The following is a 9141-nucleotide window of genomic DNA, read 5'->3' on the forward strand; positions in this document are numbered from 1 at the left end:
TTTAACCGGGATTTATTGGGCCACCATTGACTTCCAGCCACTGGGTGGGGAGGAGGAGGTTGAAACGATGTGAGGTGATCCATCAACTTCATGTCAACCTGGTGACAAATCATAATCTAGCAGCCAGCTTTATTTCCGCAGATTGCGTGCTGGGCAACAAACAATTATTCTTTTGGGCATCAAAGCACCTTGTAATAGGCTAGTGGAAATACTTTGATCTTCTGCCATCATGCACTATTACATGACATTGTGTAATCCGTCATGATTGTTGCTATGCTTGCTCATGTGCCTTAGTACTTTCATAAAATCCTGCCTTCTGCATTTGAGAAACCTACATGTGCCCTGGCGGTTTACAGCCGGACGGGTTATGATACCCAATACAGAACCAGAGTTTTTATAACCAAGGCTGTAAAGCAATAAAACATGAAATCTATCATACTTGTGATATTGAATCACATCGTCGGTTTACCAACTTGCATAGTAAGGGTGATAACCCAAATCTTGAGTGTTGATAACTCCCACCAAGTTGTACTGGTGCATAATAAACCATGCCGGGTTATGATAAACACTAGATGATCAGCCTGGCGACTTATAGTCGATGCCAGACCGGGCTAAGAAACACCGATTCATAATTGATTATGTGCTAAACAACTGATAGTTGAAAGCGATGCTGGGTTGATGTAATGACTTATAATCAGGCCGGGTCAAGAGATGCCGGTTTGACTCAAAACCTTATCAAAGGGGAGAAAACTTTGCAAAAACAAAATCAAATAAAAATTTGTAGTTGAGGCTTTTCAAGGGCTGCCATGCCCAAATTCGAGGCTTTTCATGGGCTTCCAGGCCGCTGAGTTAAACCATTTGACAAAGCCTTTTAAGATGGGCCTCCAATTAACCAATCGTCGTTTTAACTTTGACAAGTTCATGGTCTATATAAGATTGACTTGTCAAACGTTCGGCGCGTCATACCAGGATTACCTGGACAGGAGTGGCTTACTTGATGAAGGCAGGTTAACCCGGGTTTTAGGTGAATACACCAGGCTTCCAAGCCGTGGCTTGATAGCCTATGACAAGGGTCCTTTCAAACTCTTTGTTGCTTTGCACAAAGAGCCCCCAAGTAACTTTGTGAGTTGTGCTCAATGGGTGCTTATGTTTGAGCTCTGCTTTAGCAACAAAACTCTCTTTGGCCCCTTGGGTGTGAAGCTCCCAAGCTTTGTTGTGGCATGATAGCCCGTTTAATGAACAAATAGGACATCGCTGTATAAGCAAAAGTCCCCTTGTAACCAAGAATTATTGGAAGAAACGGCAGAGGCCCTGCTTGTAGCAAGGATGCCGGTTTATTTATTGATCATAATATGTACATTGTCGAAAATATATACATAGTAGGATCCTATAGCTTAGGTGTAATAAGGCCGAAGATGAGCTATATTCCACGGCCGGCGAGTCTCTTCCTCTGATTTGCGTGAGTCTTTGTGCTCTCGAACATCGATGAGGTAGTATGACCCATTGTTCAAATTCTTGCTAGCCACAAAGGGTCCTTCCCAAGGTGGAGATAACTTATGCATGTTAGTCTGATCTTGGATAAGCCGGAGCACCAAGTCGCCTTCTAGGAAAGTCCTGGTTTTAACCCGGTGGCTGTGATAACGCCGCAGGTCTTGCTGATAAACCGTCGAGCTGGCTGCTGCAATATCCCGTTGTTCATCTAACAGGTCCAAAGCATCTTGGCGTGCTCTTTCATTATCCTCTTCAACGTAAGCAGCCACTTGGGGCGAGTCATGACGTATATCACTTGGGAGGACTCCTTCTGCTCCATAGACCATGAAGAAGGGCGTGTAACCCATAGACCTATTAGGGGTGGTTTTAATACTCCATAGAACAGAAGGCAACTCCTCCATCCAACAACCCGGCGTCCACTTCAAAGGGACTATAAGCCGGGGCTTGATACCCTCTAATATTTCCTGATTAGCTCTCTCCTCTTGACCATTAGATTGGGGGTGGGCTACCGATGACACATCAAGCCGGGTGTGCTCACATTGACAAAACTCTTCCATAGCTCCCTTGGAGAGATTTGTGCCATTATCTATTATAATGCTGTGTGGAAAACCAAACCAGAAGATAACCTTTTTCATGAACTGAAACACCGTGGCCGCATCACACTTGCTTACTGGCTCTGCCTCCACCCACTTGGTGAATTTATCAACCGCCACCTGGAGGTGGGTTTTCTTATCCTTGGATCTCTTAAAAGGCCCAACCATATCCAACCCCCAAGTCGCAAACGGCCAGGTAATTGGAATCATCCTCAACTCCTGGGCCGGAACATGAGGTCGACGTGCAAACTTCTGACAGCCATCACACCGTCGGACCAGATCTTCTGCATCGGCATGAGGTGTTAACACGTAAAAACCGTGCCGGAAAGCCTTAGCCACCAAGGATTTTGAACTGGCATGATGACCACAATCTCCTTCGTGGATTTCACGCAAGATCTCGCAACCTTCTTCAGAAGAAACACAATGCTGAAACGCCCCTGAGACACTGCAGTGGTGCAACTCGCAATTGACAATAGCCATGGACTTAGAACGCCAGATTATCTGTTTGGCTAAAACTTCATCTTCTGGTAACTCGCCCCTGTTCATGTACGCCAGGTACGTCAATGTCCAATCAGGGATAGCATGAAGAACAGCCACCAGTTGAGCCTCCGGATCAGGAATCGCCAGATCCTCCCCGGTTGGCACCTTGACCGACGGATTATGCAACACATCCAGAAAAACATTACGTGACACCAGTTTACGCTGGGACCCAAGCCAGCTTAAAGCATCTGCCGCTTCATTATTGTGCCGATCAATGTGCTCGACTTGATAACCTTTGAAATGACCAGCGATAACGTCCACCTCTCGCCGATAAGCCGCCATGAGTGGGTCCTTGGTGTCCCACATACCAGATACTTGCCGAGCCACTAAATCGGAGTCACCAAAGCAACATACCCAGAGTAAGATCATCTCCTTAGCCATCCGCAGACCGTGGAGCAAAGCCTCATACTCAGCTGCATTGTTAGTACAGGGAAACATTAAGCGGAGAACATAACAAAATTTGTCACCTCAAGGGGAAGTAAGGACAACTCCAGCCCCTGAGCCTTCCAATTGTCTGGATCCATCAAAGTGAATAGTACAGTATGTGTTATCCGGTTTATCCTCCAGTGCCTGTAACCTCATCCAGTCGTTGATGAAGTCTACGAGTGCTTGGGACTTGATAGCAGTGCGAGGCATGTATTTCAATCCGTGAGGCCCAAGCTCAATAGCCCATTAGCAACTCGGCTAGTTGCCTCCTTGTTTTGAATGATGTCCCCCAATGGATCAGAACTGACCACAGTGATGGGATGGCCCTGGAAGTATTGCTTGAGCTTCCGGCTCGCCATAAACAGTCCATACACCAGCTTCTGCCAATGGGGGTATCTCTGTTTGGACTCGATAAGCACCTCACTGATATAGTAAACCGGCCGTTGAACCAGATATTCCTTACCAGCCTCCTTGCGCTCCACCACAATAGCCACACTGACAGCTCGGGCATTAAGAGCCACATATAACAACAATGGTTCTTTATCAATGGGGGCAGCAAGGACGGGCGGCTCGGCCAACTGCTTCTTCAATTCCTCAAACGCCGCATCAGCAGCATCACTCCAAATAAAATTGTCTGTTTTCTTCATCATCTGATAAAACAGGATCGCCTTCTCTCCCAACCGGCTGATAAACCGGCTTAGCGCTGCAATCCGACCTGCCAGTCTTTGAACATCATTGATACACGCCGGTTTAGCCAGGGATGTGATATCCTTGATCTTTTCCGGATTAACCTCAATGCCCTTGTTGGATACCAGAAAACCCAAGAGCTTGCCAGCCGGTACACCAAAAACACACTTAGCCGGATTGAGCATCATTTTATAAATCCTTGGGTGATCAAAAGTTTCCTGCAAATCAGCTATGAGTGTCTCTGCTTTCCTGGATTTCACCATGATATCATCCACATAAGCATGAACATTACGCCCAATCTGATTATGGAGGCAATTCTGCACACACCGTTGATAAGTTGCCTGAGCACTCTTGAGCCCAAAAGGCATGGACACATAACAGAAGGCTCCAAAAGGAGTTATAAAAGCTGTCTTCTCCTGGTCCTTAACTACAATTTTCATCTGATGGTAACCCGAATAAGCATCCAGGAAACTCAAACACTCACAACCCGCCGTAGCATCAATGATTTGATCAATACGAGGGAGGGCAAAGGGATCAGCTGGGCAAGGTTTGTTCAAATCTGTGTAATCCACACACATACGCCAAGTGCCATTTTTCTTAAGTACCAGTACCGGATTAGCCAACCACTCAGGGTGAAACACCTCCATGATAAACCCTGCTGCCAATAGCCGGGCTACCTCTTCACCAATGGCCTTGCGCCTCTCTTCATTAAAACGACGAAGAAACTGTTTGACCGGTTTGAACTTCGGATCAATATTAAGAGTGTGCTCAGTGAGTTCCCTCGGTACACCTGGCATGTCAGACGGTTTCCATGCAAAGATGTCTCGGTTCTCACGGATGAACTCGATGAGCACACTTTCCTATTTCGGATCCAAGTTGACGCTGATGCTGAACTGCTTGGATGAATCGCCAGGAACAAAATCAACCAATTTAGTCTCATTAGCCGATTTAAACTTCAACGCTGGATCATGATCTGTAGTGGGCTTCTTCAGAGAAGTCATATCTGCCAGATCAACATTATCCTTATAGAACTTCAACTCCTCCGTTGCACAAACCGACTCAGCATAAGCCGCATCACCTTCCTCGCACTCCAGAGCAATCTTCCGACTACCATGAACCATGATGGTCCCCTTATGACCCGGCATCTCTGCAGATAAACATAACGTGGCCTTGCCATGAATTTAGCATAAACCGGCCGTCCAAATAGGGCATGGCACGGACTTCTAATTTTAACCACTTCAAAGGTCATTGTCTCGGATCTTGAATCATGATCGTCTCCAAAAACCACCTCCAGAGCTATCTTACCGACCGGGTAAGCTGATTTGCCAGGTACCACACCATGAAAAACGGTGTTTGACAGTTTAAGATTCTTATCTGTTAACCCGATACGCCGGACGGTTTCATAATACAAGATATTCATACTGCTCCATCCATCCATGAGCACTTTGGTGAACTTATAACCTCCAACCTGCGGTGTGACCACCAAAGCTAGATGGCCAGGATTATCAACCCGGGGCGGATGATCCTCCCGACTCCAAACAATAGGCTGTTCAAACCAGCATAGATAACGGGGCACTGCCGGTTCAACAGAGTTTACTGCCCTTTTATGGAGCTTCTGATCGCGTTTGCATAGACTGGTGGTGAAGACATGATACTGTCCACCGTTTAACTACTTCGGGTTGCTCTGGTAACCCGATTGCTGCTGATTCCCCTGATTACTCTGCTGATTGTGACCACCTTGGTTGTTCTGGTTGCCCTAATTATTCTGAAATCCTGAGTTTGAACTTCCACCGCCGTAACCCGGCCTGTGAGACCCTGGACCTGAACCGCCAGTCGGACCCTAATCATACCGGAAGAGATCAGAGTTTTTGAATTCCTTCATAATGAAGCAAGCCTTCCAGAGGTGCATGGCTGGAACCTCCTATGTCCCGTGCTTTGGGCAGGGCTGGTTTAACAGGCGCTCCAAATTCATGCCTCCACCGTGCTGGGGCGGTTTACCCTTACGACGCCACGCATTGCCCTGCGCATTGGTGTTAGCCAAAAAATCCGAATTGTCCGTGAGGGTGTCCTGGACTAGGGGGTGTTCGGACAGCCGGACTATCATCGTCCACCGGACTCCAAGACTACGAAGATACAAGATTGAAGACTCCATCCCGTGTCCGGATGGGACTTTCCTTGGCGTGGAAGGCAAGCTTGGCAATACGGATATGTAGATCTCCTACCATTGTAACCGACTCTGTGTAACCCTAGCCCTCTCCGGTGTCTATATAAACCAGAGGGCTTTAGTCCGTAGGACATAACCTCCATTACAACAATCATACCATAGGCTAGCTTCTAGGGTTTAGCCTCCTTGATCTCGTGGTAGATCCACTCTTGTAACACACATCATCAATATTAATCAAGCAGGACGTAGGGTTTTACTTCCATCAAGAGGGCCCGAACCAGGGTAAAACATCGTGTCCCTTGTCTCCTGTTACCATCCGCCTAGACGCACAGTTCTGGACCCCCTACCCGAGATCCGCCAGTTTTGACACCGACATTGGTGCTTTCATTGAGAGTTCCTCTGTGTCGTCACCGATAGGCTCGATGGCTTCTTCAATCAGCAACGCCGTCCAGGGTGAGACTTTTCTCCCCGGACATATCTTCATATTTGGCGGCTTCGCACTGTGGGCCAACTCACTTGGCCATCTGGAGCAGATCAAAAGCTACGCCCCTGGCCATCAGGTCAGGTTCGGAAGCCTAAATTTCACGACCGACATCCGCGGGGACTTGATCTTCGACGGACTCGAGCCACAGCCGAGCGTGCCGCGCTGTCATGATGGGCATGATTTAGCTCTGCCGCCGGACAGTACCTTGGTGGCTGCACACGAATCCGCTCCGGCCTTCAGTCCGGAGCCGATCGCCCAGATCGAGGATCGGTGGCTGGACACCGCCTCGGGGGCTGCAACTTCCGCGGCGAAGGAGCCAAACTCTGACCTTGTCCCCCATAAAGCTCGTGACTCCGAGGTGCCGGACTCCCTGCCGGACTCCGAACCTCCGGTGCCTCTGCCAATCGAATCCGATTGGGCGCCGATCATGGAGTTCACCGCGGCGGACATCTTTCAGCACTCGCCTTTTGGCGAGATCCTAAATTCGCTAAAGCATCTCTCGCTATCCGGAGAGACCTGGCCGGACTATGGCCAGGATGGTTGGGATACGGACGACAAAGAAATTCAGAGCCCACCCACCACCCACTTTGTAGCCACTGTCGATGATCTAACCGACATGCTAGACTACGACTCCGAAGACATCGACGGTATGGACGACGATGCCGGAGACGAACAGGAACCAGCGCCTACAGGGCACTGGAAGACCACCTCGTCATATGACATATACATGGTGGACACCCCAAAAGATGGGGACGGCGAAGAAGCAGCGGAGGCAGATTCCTTAAAGAAACAGCCCAAGCGCCGGCGTCAGCGGCGCCGCTCTAAATCCCGCCACAGCAAGAATGGAGATTCTGGCACAGGAGATAATAACACTCCAGACAGTGCCGAAGAAAATCCCCTCCAGCAAGATTCAGCGCAGGAGGATGCAGAAGCAAGCCCTCGCGAGAGTAGCAGACGAAGAGGTCGAGAATGATAATTACATGCCTCCCTCCAGAGATGAAGCAAGCCTCGGCGACAACGAATTCATCGTGCCTGAGGATCCCGTCGAACAAGAGCGTTTCAAACGCAGGCTAATGGCCACGGCAAATAGCCTAAAGAAAAAGCAGCAGCAGCTTCAAGCTGATCAAGACCTGCTGGCCGATCGATGGACCGAGGTCCTCGCGGTCGAAGAGTATGAACTCGAACGCCCCTCCAAGAGCTACCCAAAACGCAAGTTGCTCCCTCGATTAGAGGAAGAAGCATACATACCTTCATCACCAGCGCACAATACGGCCGACCGACCACCCCGTGGTCGCGACAGAGAGGCATCCAGGCCCTCCACCAAGACCGTACCCTGGCATCGCTCCAAGAGTACGAAGCCAAGAGGGAACGCGCCGGACTTGCGAGATATATTGGAGGACAAAGCAAGGCAATCCAGATCCATCTACGGATCACGTGGGCGCCCCACGACCCACGATGAATACCGTCGCGCCGGATACAATAACTCTGGCCGGGCTGAACATAGCAGACAACGCTCACTCGAGCTACGTCGTGATATTGCTCAATACAGAGGCGTCGCACACCCGCTATGCTTCACTGATGAAGTAATGGATCATCAAATCCCTGAAGGGTTTAAACCCGTAAACATTGAATCCTACGATGGCACAAAAGACCCCGCGGTTTGGATTGAAGATTATCTCCTTCACATCCATATGGCCCGCGGCGATGATCTCCACGCCATCAAATATGTGTGACCACCAGACGCCGGTGACCTAAGCCACATAATTCAGCAGCCAGACGAATCGGCCAGACAGTTCTGGACACGGTTCTTGACAAAGAAAAACCAAATCATCGACTGTCCGGATGCAGAGGCCCTCGCAGCCTTCAAACATAACATCCGCGACGAGTGGCTAGCCCGGCACCTAGGACAGGAAAAGCCGAAATCCATGGCAGCCCTCACATCATTAATGATCCGCTTTTGTGCGGGAGAGGATAGCTGGCTAGCTCGCAGCAACAACCTCAGTAAAAATTCTGGCAGTCTGGATACTAAGGACCACAATGGCAGGTCGCATCGAAGTAAAAATAAACGCCATATTAACGGCGACGACAAGGAGGATACGGCGGTCAACGCCGGATTCCAAGGCTCCAAACCCGGTCAGCGAAAGAAGCCATTCAAAAGAACCACTCCGGGTCCGTCCAATTTGGACCGAATCCTCGACCGCTTATGCTAGATACATGGCACCCCCGAAAAGCCAGCTAACCACACCAACAGAGACTATTGGGTATTCAAGCAGGTAGGCAAGTTAATTGCCAAAAACAATGACAAGGGGCTGCATAGCGATGACGAGGAAGAAACCCGGCCGCCGAACAGTAGAGGACAGAAGGGCTTCCCCCCACAAGTGCGGACGGTGAACATGATATACGCAACCCATATACCCAAGAGGGAGCAGAAGCGTGCACTAAGGGACGTATATGCGATGGAGCCAGTCGCCCCTAAGTTCAATCCATGGTCCTCTTGCCCAATCACTTTTGATCAAAGAGACCATCCGACCAGTATCCGCCATGGCGGATTCGCCGCATTGGTTTTAGACCCACTCGTCGATGGATTTCACCTCACGAGAGTCCTGATGGACGACGGCAATAGCCTGAACCTGCTTTATCAGGATACAGTGCGCAAGATGGGCATAGACCCCTGAAGGATTAAACCTACAAAGACGACCTTTAAAGGCGTCATACCAGGTGTTGAAGCCAATTGTATAGGCTCAATCACACTGGAA

The sequence above is a fragment of the Triticum aestivum genome, chromosome 3B, assembly GCF_018294505.1.
Source record: "Triticum aestivum cultivar Chinese Spring chromosome 3B, IWGSC CS RefSeq v2.1, whole genome shotgun sequence".
In the NCBI taxonomy this organism is placed as follows: Eukaryota; Viridiplantae; Streptophyta; class Magnoliopsida; order Poales; family Poaceae; genus Triticum; species Triticum aestivum.